Raw genomic sequence first — 14,795 nt, 5'->3', positions numbered from 1 at the left:
GATGTGTTCAAGTTCGGATCCGGAATCTGTTTCTTTGCCTATGATGAATCGGTGGGCACGATTTTTACAGGGAGGGTTCAGCGAACCATTTTCGTGTACAAATCCGTTGTGCATGAGCTTTGGTTCGCTTACACCGTCCCCGTAGACATATAATCGTGTCCACTCTAACCGAGGCTGCCTCTCGTTTTTCCTAACTTTGTTATCATGCACGTTTGCAACTCATTCACTAATAAATTCCCGTTTGATATGGATCAGCTGTCTGCGCAGCGACGTCGGCAGCCGACGACGAGCACCATGATGTCAAGACTCGCCGAGTGCCGCGGAGGCCGCAGGTCGGCCAAGCACGTCTCCTACCTCGACGTCGCCAAGGGTGTCTACAGGTGCCCCTTCCGCACTAGGAGGCTCGGCGGCACCGACTTCAACTCGCGTCCTCACGCATGCCGAGAACATCGGCCACACCAACCCCAAGGTCGGCGCGTCGGTGAACCCCAACTCCTTCCGCGCCAAGCACTTGGCGCTCGGCATGCACCTCCGCAGCATCCAGAGGGTGGAGATCTCCGCCGGGCGCATGCCTCCGCTCAAGCCCAAGGCTCCCAAGGGGAGCAACAAGTGGAGGCAGAGGCGGATGGGGTAGGCGGAGTCCTGGACGTGTGCCGCTGCTGCCTCCTCCATTTTGTTGTTGGGATCCCTTTGTTGTTAGCTAGGGATCCCTCGTTGTTATGTTGTTAGTATGATGGTGTCTGCATCGCTGTGAAGAACCTCGAACCCTACTATGTTTGGCTGCTGAATGCAGCTTATTATCTATATTATCTATCCCTATTCTACTATATGACCTTGTGAATTTATCGTACATTCCCCGTAGATTTGCTTCTAGATTTAACTACATACATATGGACCAGATGGAGTATTAGATTGGGCTCCCTACTAGATTTGCTCGCCATATTGGGCAAACAACGAGGGCCAAAAGGCACAAATAATAATTGAAGAAAGACAGAAATGCAAGCTTCTCTAGATTTGATACTAATTAGGTGAAAAAAGGCAGAGAGAAGGAGGCAGAAAAGGTACTCTTAAAAGGGAAATGCCAATGGCCGAGAGAGACAAAACCCAGCACCTGCTCACGTGCAACCAAACGCTATCTCGTCCTGTCCCACGCGGTCCCTTTCTACCAGCCCCACGCGAAGCGGGCCCACACGACGCGGCCTGATACGTCTCCAACGTATCCATAATTTCTGTCGTTCCATGATTGTTTTATGACAATACTTACATGTTTTGCTTGCACTTTATAATGTTTTTATGCGTTTTCCGAAACTAACCTATTAACAAGATGCCACAGTGCTAGTTCCTGTTTTCTCGTCGTTTTTGGTTCCGTAAAGGCTGTTCGGGCAATATTCTCGAATTCGACGAAACGAAGACCAAACCTCCTATTTTTTCCCGGAAGGCTCCGAACACCGAAGAAGAGTCGGAGAGGGGCCGAGGGCCACCACACCATAGGGCGGCGCGGCCCGGCATGGGCCCGCGCCGGCCCGTGGTGGGGAGCCCCAGTGCCCCCCGCGCCGCCTCTTCGCCTATAAAATCCCTTTCGACCTAAAAACACCGTAACTCTTGACGAAACTCCAAAAAGACTCCGGGGCGCCGCCACCATCGCGAAACTCCAATTCGGGGGACGAAGTCTCTCGTCCCGGCACCCCGCCGGACGGGGAAGTGCCCCCGAAGCCATCTCCATCAACGCCATCGCCTCCATCATGCTCCGTGAGTAGTTCCCCCATGGACTACGGGTTCTAGCCGTAGCTAGTTGGTATTCTCTCCCCCATGTACTTCAATACAATGATCTCATGAGCTGCCTTACATGATTGAGATTCATCTCGATGTAATCGGTGTTGTGTTTGTCGGGATCCGATGGATTGTTACGTTATGATTGTCTATCTACAAAGTTTATGAAGTTATTGTTGCTGCAATCTTGTTATGCTTAATGCTTGTCACTAGGGCCCGAGTGGCATGATCTTAGATTTAAGCTCTATACTTATTGCTTAGATTGTATCTACAAGTTGTATGCACATGTCACCGTCCGGAACCAAAGGCCCCTAAGTGACGAAATCGGGACAACCGGAGGGGATGGCGGTGATGTGAGGATCACATGTTTTCACCAAGTGTTAATGCTTTGCTCCGTACTCTATTAAAAGGAGTACCTTAATATCCAAGTACATTCCCTTGAGGCCCGGCTGCCACCGGCTGGTAGGACAAAAGATGTTGTGCAAGTTTCTCATTGCGAGCACGTACGACTATTATTGGAAACCATGCCTACATGATTAATGATCTTGATATTCTGTCTTAATGCTATTTCAATCCTATCAATTGCCCGACTGTAATTTGTTCACCCAACACTTGTTATTGGAGAGTTGCCACTAGTGTAGATAGTTGGGAACCCCGGTCCATATTTCATCATTATATACTCGTTCTACATGTCATTGGAAGTAGTATCAACTATCTTCTGGTGCCATTGCTCCTGTGTTACTATTACTGCTGCTCGTGCTACCGTTATTACTCGCTCTCATATCATCGCTACTTTCACATCACCCCCGTTGCTAGTGCTTTTCCAGTGTGCACTGAATTGACAACTCGATTGTTAAGGCTTATAAGTATTCTTTACCTCCCTTGTGTCGAATCAATAAATTGGGTTTACTTCCTCGAAGACCGTTGCGATCCCCTATACTTGTGGGTCATCAAGACTATTTTCTCGGCGCCGTTGCTCGGGAGGCATAGCTCTACTCATAAGTTCACCTGGGGAGTACACTCTACCTCTCTCTCTGTTTTTATTTTGTTTAATTTTGTTTTGCTAGTTTACTTTTGTCTAGTTTATTTGTGCTTAGTTTATTTCTGTCTAGTATTATTTTGCTTAAGTTTACTTTTGCCTAGTTACTTTTTGTCTTGTTTTATTTTTCTCATATACCCAAAAATCCATAAAAATTTGAAAACCCGAAAAATTAAAAACTGCTGTTATGGGAGAACCAACAACCTACTTGGAGCTTATAGAATGTTATAATAATTATAGAGAATCAAGAACTGGTAAAATAATGAGTGCTATGATAGAAAAATTGAATACAATTGCTAAAATCTTGCTTAAATGCCATGATATAAACTGTTGCTCTCAACAGGATACTAAACATCTTAAATTTCAATGTGGCTTTAGTGAGGAATTTTTAATTAAGAACTATAATCGGAATTGCTATATTCATTATGGGTTCGAAGAGGTAGAACAATTTGTCTTATTTATGGGAGCCTCCGAGATAGAATCCTTCATGGTTGAGAATTATGAAACTTGTGTTGTTTGTAAGGACCTTAAAGATTATGTCTCTACTATCCTTAATTCTTGCATAGAATGCTACAAGTAGGAATCCTTATATCCTTGATTATAAAGAGAGACACATTAATGCACAAGAATGCACTCACAATTTGCAGGAACATGTGGAAGAAGAAATTGATGAACCTGAAAGCTCATTGGATGAAAAAGAGGAGGAAATTGATGAACCTGAAAGCTCATTGGATGAAAAAGAAGAGGAGAGTGATGAACAAAAGGAGGAAGAATGGATTAGCTACCCATGCCAACCTTCTAATGAGAGTAACTCTTTATCTCTTACACTATTTGATTGTCCTCCATGCTTACCTGAAGAGGTTGAATGTTATGTTCCGGTGGATTCTCTTGAAATAGTACCTATGAGTAATACTTGTGAGAATGATTATGCTACTGTTATATATGATAATCCATGCTACTTTGATAAATCTTATGATAATGCTTTGTTTGTGCCTGATGTCGAAATGCATGGTACTAAAGAATTTTGTTTGGCAAATGTTTATGATAAAGATCTTGATGATGGTCCTATGTTACTTGATGATATTAATTGTACTACTAATGAAAATGGGATTGGAGAGTTCTTGACTTATTCTATGAGTCCCATATCTATTGAGATTGATCAACTACCTTGTTATATTACTAATAAAAGTAAGTTTGAAAGTTTTAATTCCACTATTCTTGAACTTGATAAAAATTATGTGTTTGGAAATCATGAAAAGTATGCTGCATGTGATAGTTATATTGTTGAGTTTGTTCATGAAGCTACTGAAAATTATTATGAGAGAGGAAAATATGGTGGTAGAAATTTTCATGGTACTAATACACCTCTCTATATGCTCGAAATTGCTGAAGTTACACTTGTTCTATCTTCTTATGCTTGTCACTTTGTTCTTCATGAATTTATTTGTGTACAAGATTCCTTTGCATAGGAAGCATGTTAGACTTAAATGTGTTTTGGATTTGCCTCTTGATGCTCTCTTTTTCTTCGAATACTATTTCTTGCGAGTGCATCATTAAAACTGCTGAGCCCATCTTAATGGTCAGTAAAGAAAGAACTTCTTGGGAGATAACCCATGTGTTATTTTGCTACAGTACTTTGTTCTATATTTGTGTCTTGGAAGTTGTTTACTACTGTAGCAACCTCTCCTTATCTTAGTTTGTGTTTTGCTGTGCCAAGTGAAGCCTCTAATCGAAGGTTGATACTAGATTTGGATTTCTGCGCAGAAACAGATTTCTATCTGTCACGAATCTGGGCTGTTTTCTCTGTAGGTAACTCAGAAAAATATGCCAATTTACGTGCTTGTTCCTCAGATATGTACGTAACTTTCATTAGTTTTGAGTTTTCTGATTTGAGCAACGGAAGTATTTATTTAAAATTCGTCTTTACTGGCTGTTCTGTTTTGGCAGATTCTGTCTCTGTTTTTTGCATTGTCTCTTGTGGACTTTAAGCGAGGTTTTCTAGACGTAGAGGGCTGTAGCTAATGTTTTATTGAGTTCTTGCAATGTGCCACTACAGGACCAAGGTGGATTCAAATTTTTTGAGTACTAACCCCTCTAATGAAGTTTATGAGAAGTTTGGTGTGAAGGAAGTTTTCAAGGGTCAAGAGAGGAGGATGATATATGATCGAGAAGAGTGAAAAGTCTAAGCTTGGGGATGCCCCGATGGTTCATCCCCGCATATTTCAAGAAGACTCAAGCGTCTAAGCTTGGGGATGCCCAAGGCATCCCCTTCTTCATCAACTTATCGAGTTTCCTCCCCGAAACTATATTTTTATTCGGTCACATCTTATGTGCTTTACTTGGAGCGTCTGTGTGTTTATTTTCGTTTTGTTTATGTTTGAATAAATTCGGATCCTAGCAATCCTTGTTTGGGAGAGAGACACGCTCCGCTTTTTCATATGAACACTTGTTCTTCGTTTTACTTTTAATGTTCAATGATAAAAGTTGGAAGCTATTGCACTTATTTATATTTGGTTGGAAACAGAAAATGCCTCATATGTCTTGGATAATTTGACACTTGGCAATTGTTTTGAGCTCTCAAGTAGATCATGATTAAGTTTTTTTTTCATGTAGTCTAAGCCTATTAATGGAGAACTACTGTAGAGCTTGTTGAAATTGGTTTGCATAATTGATCTCTCTTAAGGTCTAGATATTTTCTGGTAAAAGTGTTTGAGCAACAAGGAAGACAAGTGTAGAGTATTATAATGCTTGCAATATGTTCTTATGTAAGTTTTGTCTGTACCGGTTCATACTTGTGTTTGCTTCAAATAACCTTGCTAGCCCAAAGCCTTGTACTGAGAGGGAATGCTTCTCGTGCATCCAAAACCTTGAGCCAAAACCTATGCCATTTGTGTCCACCATACCTACCTACTATGTGGTATTTCCTGCCACTCCAAAGTAAATTGCTTGAGTGCTACCTTTAAACAATTCAAAATGCTTCTCAATTTGTGTCAATGTTTTATAGCTCATGAGGAAGTATGTGGTGTTTATCTTTCAATCTTGTTGGGCAACTTTCACCAATGGACTAGTGGCTTCATCCGCTTATCCAATAATTTTGCAAAAAGAGCTGGCAATGGGATTCCCAGTCCCAAATTAATTAACCAAAATAGACACTCCTTCATGGTATGTGATTGTTGGACGGCACCCGAAGGATTCGGTTAGCCATGGCTTGTGTAAGCAAAAGGTGGGGAGGAGTGTCATCATAATAAAACTAAAATAAAAGGGCACCCGAGGATTCGGTTAGCCATGGTTTGTGAAAGAAAGGTTGGAAGGAGTGCCACCCAAAAATAAAAATAATTCATGGGAGCCGCTCTTTGAAGGTTTGTCTGGCAAGGGGGTTAGAGTACCCGCTACCATTCGTTGACAACAACAAACACCGCTCAAAACTTTACTTTTATGCTCTCTTTATGTTTTCGAAACCAAAGCTCTAGCACAAATATAGCAATCGATGCTTTCCTCTTTGAAGGGCCATTCTTTTACTTTATGTTGAGTCAGTTTACCTATTTCCTTCCATCTTAGAAGCAAACACTTGTGTTAATCGTGCATTGATTCTTACATACTTGCATATTTGCATTCATCATATTACTTTGTGTTGACAATTATCCATGAGATATGCATGTTACAAGTTGAAAGCAACCGCTGAAACTTATATCTTCCTTTGTGTTGCTTCAATGCCTTTACTTTGAACTTATTGCTTTATGAGTTAACTCTTGTGCAAGACTTTTGATACTTGTCTTGAAAGTACTCTTCATGAAAAGTTTTGCTATATGTTATCTATTTGTTAGCAACTATAGATCATTGCCTTGAGTCACTTCATTCATTTCATATGCTTTGTAATAGTATGATCAAGGTTATGTAAGTAGCATGTCACTACAGAAATTATTCTTTTTATCGTTTACATGCTCGGGACGAGCAGGAACTAAGCTTAGGGATGCCGATACGTCTCCAACGTATCCATAATTTCGTCGTTCCATGCTTGTTTTATGACAATACTTACATGTTTTGCTTGCACTTTATAATGTTTTTATGCGTTTTCCGGAACTAACCTATTAACAAGATGCCACAGTGCCAGTTCTCGTTTTCTGCCGTTTTTGGTTCCAGAAAGGCTGTTCGGGCAATATTCTCGGAATTCGACGAAACGAAGACCAAACCTCCAATTTTTCCCGGAAGGCTCCAGAACACCGAAGAAGAGTCGGAGAGGGGCCAGAGGGCCACCACACCATAGGGCGGCGCGGCCTGGCATGGGCCCGCGCCGGCCTGTGGTGGGGAGCCCCAGTGTGCCCCCCTGCGCCGCCTCTTCGCCTATAAAATCCCATTCGACCTAAAAACACCGTAACTCTTGACGAAACTCCAAAAAGACTCCAGGGGCGCTGCCGCCATCGCGAAACTCCAATTCGGGGGACAGAAGTCTCTGTCCCGGCACCTTGCCGGGACGGGGAAGTGCCCCCGGAAGCCATCTCCATCAACGCCATCGCCTCCATCATGCTCCGTGAGTAGTTCCCCCATGGACTACGGGTTCTAGCCGTAGCTAGTTGGTATTCTCTCCCCCATGTACTTCAATACAATGATCTCATGAGCTGCCTTACATGATTGAGATTCATCCGATGTAATCGGTGTTGTGTTTGTCGGGATCCGATGGATTGTTACGTTATGATTGTCTATCTACAAAGTTTATGAAGTTATTGTTGCTGCAATCTTGTTATGCTTAATGCTTGTCACTAGAGCCCGAGTGGCATGATCTTAGATTTAAGCTCTATACTTATTGCTTAGATTGTATCTACAAGTTGTATGCACATGTCACTGTCCGGAACCAAAGGCCCCGAAGTGACGAAATCGGGACAACCGGAGGGGATGGCGGTGATGTGAGGATCACATGTTTTCACCAAGTGTTAATGCTTTGCTCCGGTACTCTATTAAAAGGAGTACCTTAATATCCAAGTAGATTCCCTTGAGGCCCGACTGCCACCGGCTGGTAGGACAAAAGATGTTGTGCAAGTTTCTCATTGCGAGCACGTACGACTATTATTGGAAAACATGCCTACATGATTAATGATCTTGATATTCCGTCTTAATGCTATTTCAATCCTATCAATTGCCCGACTGTAATTTGTTCACCCAACACTTGTTATTGGAGAGTTGCCACTAGTGTAGATAGCTGGGAACCCCGGTCCATATTTCATCATTATATACTCGTTCTACATGTCATTGGAAGTAGTATCAACTATCTTCTGGTGCCATTGCTCCTGTGTTACTATTACTGCTGCTGTGCTACTGTTATTACTGCTCTCATATCACTGCTACTTTCACATCACCCCTGTTGCTAGTTCTTTTTCAGGTGCAGCTGAATTGACAACTCAGTTGTTAAGGCTTATAAGTATTCTTTACCTCCCCTTGTGTCGAATCAATAAATTGGGTTTACTTCCCTCGAAGACTGTTGCGATCCCCTATACTTGTGGGTCATCACGGCCCCACACGTCAGCACGGAGCGGTCAACTTAACGGGAATCCTGCCGTCTGAGCTGCCTTCTGCGGGTTTCAAACAAGCACTTGGGGAAAACTGAGGAAAAACTAAGGAACTGGGGAAAACTGAGCACAACTAAGGAACCGAGGGCACGAAAATAGAAATCCCTATGAAATAAGTCTGGTGTCTAAAAGTTTTGATTTTTAAAGCATGAATGGCTAAAAACAGTGCTCCCACGGATGCCATATAGTTATATGGTGATGCAAAAAAAAAGGCATGTCTAAATGTTTGCTTCTTGTGCTGTAAATTTGCAATATGAACCACATGTCTGAAAACAAATTTAACAACTTCCGCGCCACTAAATATCCTCGAATCGCTCCGCCACCACCAAATTAGTTAGTAGACTGCTGAAAGTTAATTTCCTTTTCGTCCGGAGTTCAATTTTACGACGTGGAGATCACTTTTGTTTGAACAAAGAAAAAGATCAAAATTGTATTTAACAAAAACTAGTCGGCATGTTATTAGTATGTGTGTGAGATTTAGCAAAGAACCAATTCATATGTTTTTGATACGATTGTCATGATATTGCAAAGTTAAAATGTGGTGTGTGTGTGTTCCTATGCGTGGTGCCCTATTTTACATCATCTAAAAAATTCCGGTTGCCCTATTTTACATCATATGGAACACGTGCCATATATTTTGTGCCCTAAAAACTAAAATGTTACGTCCTATAACAACTTTCATGTGCCCTATTTTACATCATCCGTTGAAGATGCTCTATGTATGTGCCATTTTCCGAACAAAATAGTCGGGTGCAGTACTTCTCTAGTACATCCATAGCAGTCTAACGCGGTGCCGGTGATGACCACGGTCGCCCATAGCAGTCGTGATGACCACGCGGCGGCCGCTGTCTGTAGATCACCAATAATTGAACTCAAGAGCTTACAAGCATCATTACACCATTGGAAGTTTTGGTATGGTGAAATCAAAGGCATACAAATCCCGCTAATCCCGTATAGTCCCGATGAGACGAGTAGACATGTATAAGATGGGAAATCCCTTGTCGGCGCCGCTTGCAACATTACTTGTGGTCACGCCACAAATGCGAGCACACAATTCACTAAGCGGTGACTTTGAAGGTAGTGAGCTAAAACTTTATAAACAAGATTGAACAATCTTACAACCCCATTGGAGGCCTCAAACACGACCACTGAGCTTCACACCACGATTATTGTGCTCGGGGACGACATCTTCCATCTAGGGTTCAATGAACCTAAGAGTAACAAGTTTCTCAAAGAAATCAAGAGGAGAATCAAATTTATTCGGTGGAAGTGTAGATCTAGGTCTCCTCCCCATACCCTAGAAGGGCATGAAGTATTGATGGTTACGAAGGGAGATCTAGGAAAAATGGAGCTTGTATTAATAGAGCAGAGACAGTGGTAGGTCGTGTCATCCTCTTGGGGAAGAAGAATGCATTTTCTCGGTCCCTTCAATATTGCAGTAGCAGTGGCGAATCCAGCCCATTTTGCTAGGGTGGGACAGGCCTTAGTTGGGCTGTGCTTTTTTATTTTTTTCCATAATTTCTATATAAGACATATGGGCTGGACCAAATCTTAGGGTGGGTCCCGCCCCACCCTTCCACCCTGTTGGCTCCGCTCCTGTGCAGTAGTTTTACGAATATCCACAAAGTGTAGGAAACACCGAACATTTCGGACGGATGTTTTGAGAGTGACTAGGGAATTTTCGGTGTTTGCACATTGGATATCCTGGTGTTTGCACTCTCACCGATCGACTTCCGACCCTCGTTATAACTTGCACTCCCCCGTCACGAAAAAGACGTCGCAAATTTGTCTAAATTTAAATGTATCTATACACTAAATTGTGTCTACATACATCCAGATTCGGATAAATCTATAACATTCTTTTTCGGGGCGGAGAGAGTACTAATATAAAGGGTTAAACATATGATCTCTAAAAAAATGTGGTAAGCCATACATAGCCTCCTCTAGAGCAAGCTAGTACCACCTAAGGAAGGTTTGTTTATTAATGTAGGTACCTCATTAGGCACCTCCGGGTGGATTTTTTTTTTGGACACAGAATGATACTTTATTGATCACATAGCATCAATACAAAGAGTCTTCCGGATTAACGCCGGAGCACAAAACGAAATAAAACCTAGGCTAGTTAAATCACAAGACCTAGCCAAAATGTGTGTGGCCTCGTTCAAGGAACGTTTAACATGTCTGATAGTTACTGATGCAAAACCTGCCATCAACCGCTTAATATCTAAGACCACCACTCCCACCATCGACCGATCAGGTTCAGCAGAAAGAATACGTTGGACAAGGGATAGGTAGTCTGACCCGATCATTTGCAAGTGCCATCACGCGCCGCAGCGCGCCTCCGCCATCTCGGGAGTTGAGAATCCTGGGAGGGGCTCACTGACAGCAAGAAAACATTGGCCACGGTTTTATCTGAACTCCAGCGACAGACCGATGCTGCTCAGGAAATAAAGTTGCATCGACATTCACTAGAATCTCCCTAGGCGGCAGTGGTGTCCACTTCTGAACCTTGCCGGACTCACACCTATTACCTGGTTTGATCTTAAAGCACTGTTGCACAATCATGTCCACATACGTCGTGATCTTCAAAGTGGTTTGCTTCGAATCAGGATTATGCTGGTTATTCCTTGCATCGTTCCTCGCCTCCTAGATATACCGACATCCGACAGTCAAAACCGTGGCCTCCAACTTCGTTGCTCGCCATAAGAACTGGAACAACCAAAGCTTCGGCGACATAAAATCACGGCGCGTGAGTTGGAGCCTGAAGGTGTCCTTCACGAAACACCAGATCCACTACAAGAAATATGTTGACTAATGACCCCAGGTATTGGTCGTAGAAAAGGTTTTAGTAGTCCTTTCATGACCTTTTTTTTACCAAAAATAGTAGGTCACATACCGAGGGTCAGTAATGACAACTCACGACCCTATCCACATCAGCAAGCCTACGTGGCAGATTTTTTTGACCAAATAAATTGGTCGTGGATCAGATTCAGCCCGGTCCAATTCAGCTTTCTAAATGGGCTGAGCCCAACCAGTCAGCGTACTGAGTTTTTTTCCAGGTCCCTATTGAATTGTCTGAGCCACTTTTCTTTCTTTTTTTCTGGGCCGTAACCTTTTTGCAGTCTATTTCCATTTAGGTCGTGGCCTTCTTATAGCCTAACTGCTTTTCTGGACCTGAGCCTTTAGGGCCCAAACAGCATTATGTCTAAAACAATATTCACGTTTAATATTAATAGAAAAAAGAAGAAAATAGATTGTAATTCATCAAATAACAGCTAAATAAAACTGTTACAGAGTTTCAATCCAAAACAGATAGACAACGCTTCTTTGAACAACCATAGTTTACATCACATATAGATAACCCAGTTATTACTACACATCTGGATATACAAAAAAAATGCGCTTATTTGATCTTCAGCCTGGAAGCCTTGTAAACTAGAGGATATACTAGCCGTAGTTCAAGCCTGGAGCTCTTGTGAGTAAAAGAGACTACGCATCCCTCACCGATTGTGCTGGATCCATGTCCTTTTCCTGGAGAGCATTGTCATCGGAGAATAATATCAAGCCAAATACTTAACATTTTAATACATCATAACCAAGATTTTAGAGCTTCAGGTTGCAGAATGCAGAAAGAGATATACCGAGCTGAAAGACGAATATGCATACAAAGTGAATTTCCATAACATATTACTACCGTGTTCCCAACTTCCCATATTTAAGATGACGCCTAAATAGCAATTGTACACTTAAATTCCTAGTATGTAAATGTTCAACCACGAGTATGGGGCAGATATAATTCAAATGACATTTACATGAAGGATATGTTCCATTTCCACAATACAGATATACATCCAGGAGGGACAGATTCTGAATTAAAGTAAACTAGAAAAAACACTAACACATTTGTAGAATGTATAAGAGTAGTTATGGAATCTGAATTGCTATGTGATACAGAATGCATCACCAGAGGTAAACCATCTAGGAGTCTCAATATCCAACTTGTTGAAGCCAACCTCTAGATTACTATCTAGGTGCTATCCAAAAGGGCAACACAACTACAGTGACATATAGAACATATATCATTCACCATGTAAACCAATATTGAATCAACTCATGTCTGTGAACATGTGATGTGGGCTTCTACCACAAAATCAAATTGAGATAAAATAGAATTGCGGTATGACATAGAACGCATAATACAGTACCAACATACACTGACCTCTGTGATCATGTTCACCATGACAACACGGGCATGGCCATGGTTGCCTGACATGGAGCCGTACACCTCAGTGTACTCGCACGCCACCATTCCTCTATGTTCGTGCAACCAGAGCTGCTTGTAGCTCCCTTCGTGGTCTAAGTCCTCAAACCACTTCCCCTAACACAAAGGCACCTAATCAGATCAAACGACACACTGACTCTGGAAGAACAAAATAATTCAAACAAATTTGAGAGAAACTGTGAGGAATCTGCTCACCTTGCATGGAGACATCGGGAGAGGTCGAGCAGGAGGCTTTGGGAATAGTTGGCACAACGGCTGGGAGCATAAAGGGAAGGCATGGCTGCAACATCAGAAAAGTTCACTAAGAAACCAACATCACCCTCAAAAGTAAAACTTGAAGTAATTACAGGGAGAACCAGAAAATAATGCTATTGGAACTAAGCGTAACTTTTAGATTGTCAAATTGAATGGCAGAACATCTCAAGCTACAGGTTGCAGATTACAAGAAAAGGTACTACTCGACAGATCAAAATATCAAAGCTAATTTTAGGATGTTTGTGAGACTTTGAACCAGGCTACTTAATTTAGCTTCCAGTGTTAAAATCAGTTAGTTCATATGCACAAAGAAAAAGATACTAATTGAAAGGACACCACTCCACTCGAAAAACATATAAGCATTATACATGTATATAGCAGCACCAACTTGTAATAAAGTACAACCACCACTGCTTCCAAAATTAAAATAATGATGCCTAGGATCATATGAACATGAATACCTCTTAGACTAACTAAAGTGTCGTTTTGTCTGAAAGGAAAATCCATAGCCATTAACCAGTAAAATACCATATCATGCTTCAGCATATAACAGTCGTCAATCCCTAGTTTAATTGCTCAAAGTACTAGTCATCATTTAATTTAACATCACAAGATTCAGTATCTAGCAATTTACAATTTCAGCCTATGTACGAAACCTTCCAATCAGGTCAGCACAAAAATATATCTAGAACTAGAATGGGGAACATCACAGATAAACCTAGGATTAACTACATCACAGAAAGGGGAGAGCAGTGGGAGCATACGACCTCCTAGGAGACGATGGCGAGCTCCACTGGCTGCACAACCCTACTTCATTAACTTCTGAGCCGCATACCCCTACATGATTTTAACAGAAACCGTGAGAAAGAATTGAGATGATAGATCCAAGTCAAATAATGAACACGGGAGAAGACCTAGATCGAGGACACCATGATGGAACCACGCACACACGTACTCCCAAACTTACAATCATGGACGCGGGATGGAGGACATGAGTAAATGACGCACCTCCGGCCGTAGCGCAGGCGCGGTCGTAGATGAAGATCAGTGTGGCGGCCGTCCTACGCATCTTGAGGTCGGGGTCAAGCACGTCGGCGCCAGATCTGGATCTCGCGCGGAGCAGTGGGGAGGTCGAACTTGCGAGGGCCACCGTCGGTTCCTCGTCCGGGATCTTGAACGCCGCTGTCGATTTCTTGTGCAAGCTCGCGAACGAGCGTCAGCCAGAGGTGGATCACTCGCGAAGATGCGTGGCCGGTGGCTAAATTCAGCGACCCCGCGGCCTCGTGAACTGGTCCACCCTAGGACGCGAGTTGCTGCCACCGCCGAGGCCTTCCATCTTGACATATTGGGCATGGTGGCGCCACGGTCGCGGTGCTCTCCTTGCGAGGGGCGGCGGCGGCGGGGAGAAAAGGGAGGGGCGACGCGTTGGGAGAAAGCGGTAGGGTTTGCCCGCGGGTGGGTGGATGGTTAAGCGGAAATAAACGGATTTTTTTGAGAATAAGAAAAGCTAAAATTTCGTTCTCCCGCCGGTCGGGTGGCGTGTGGGCGGGACTTGCACGAAAATATTCATTTTGGCGGACGTTGGCGCGGAAAATTTCTAATCATGCGAATGTGATTTTACTTTTGTACACAAGTATTATTTGCACATCAGAAAGTGGGTTCTACCTGTCAGGTATGTGGCCTTGTCCCATTTCAGTTTTGTGTAGCGCAAGTGTCAGTTCAGTCGGTGCAGCTTCGCTAGCTGACCTGTATTCCAAGTTGGTTAAACATGTTAGATATTTACTCCTAGTCATCTTGGTCAAGTATGTGGGCCCCGTATGTTAGTACTAGGGCCAATAGGTCAATGTGTGGACACCAAGCTGAAATTGACACATGGATAGGACACATA

Source organism: Lolium rigidum, chromosome 3 (assembly GCF_022539505.1).
Source record: "Lolium rigidum isolate FL_2022 chromosome 3, APGP_CSIRO_Lrig_0.1, whole genome shotgun sequence".
Taxonomy (NCBI): domain Eukaryota; kingdom Viridiplantae; phylum Streptophyta; class Magnoliopsida; order Poales; family Poaceae; genus Lolium; species Lolium rigidum.
The sequence above is the reverse complement of the archived record's forward strand: the minus strand, read 5'-3'. Positions refer to the sequence as shown.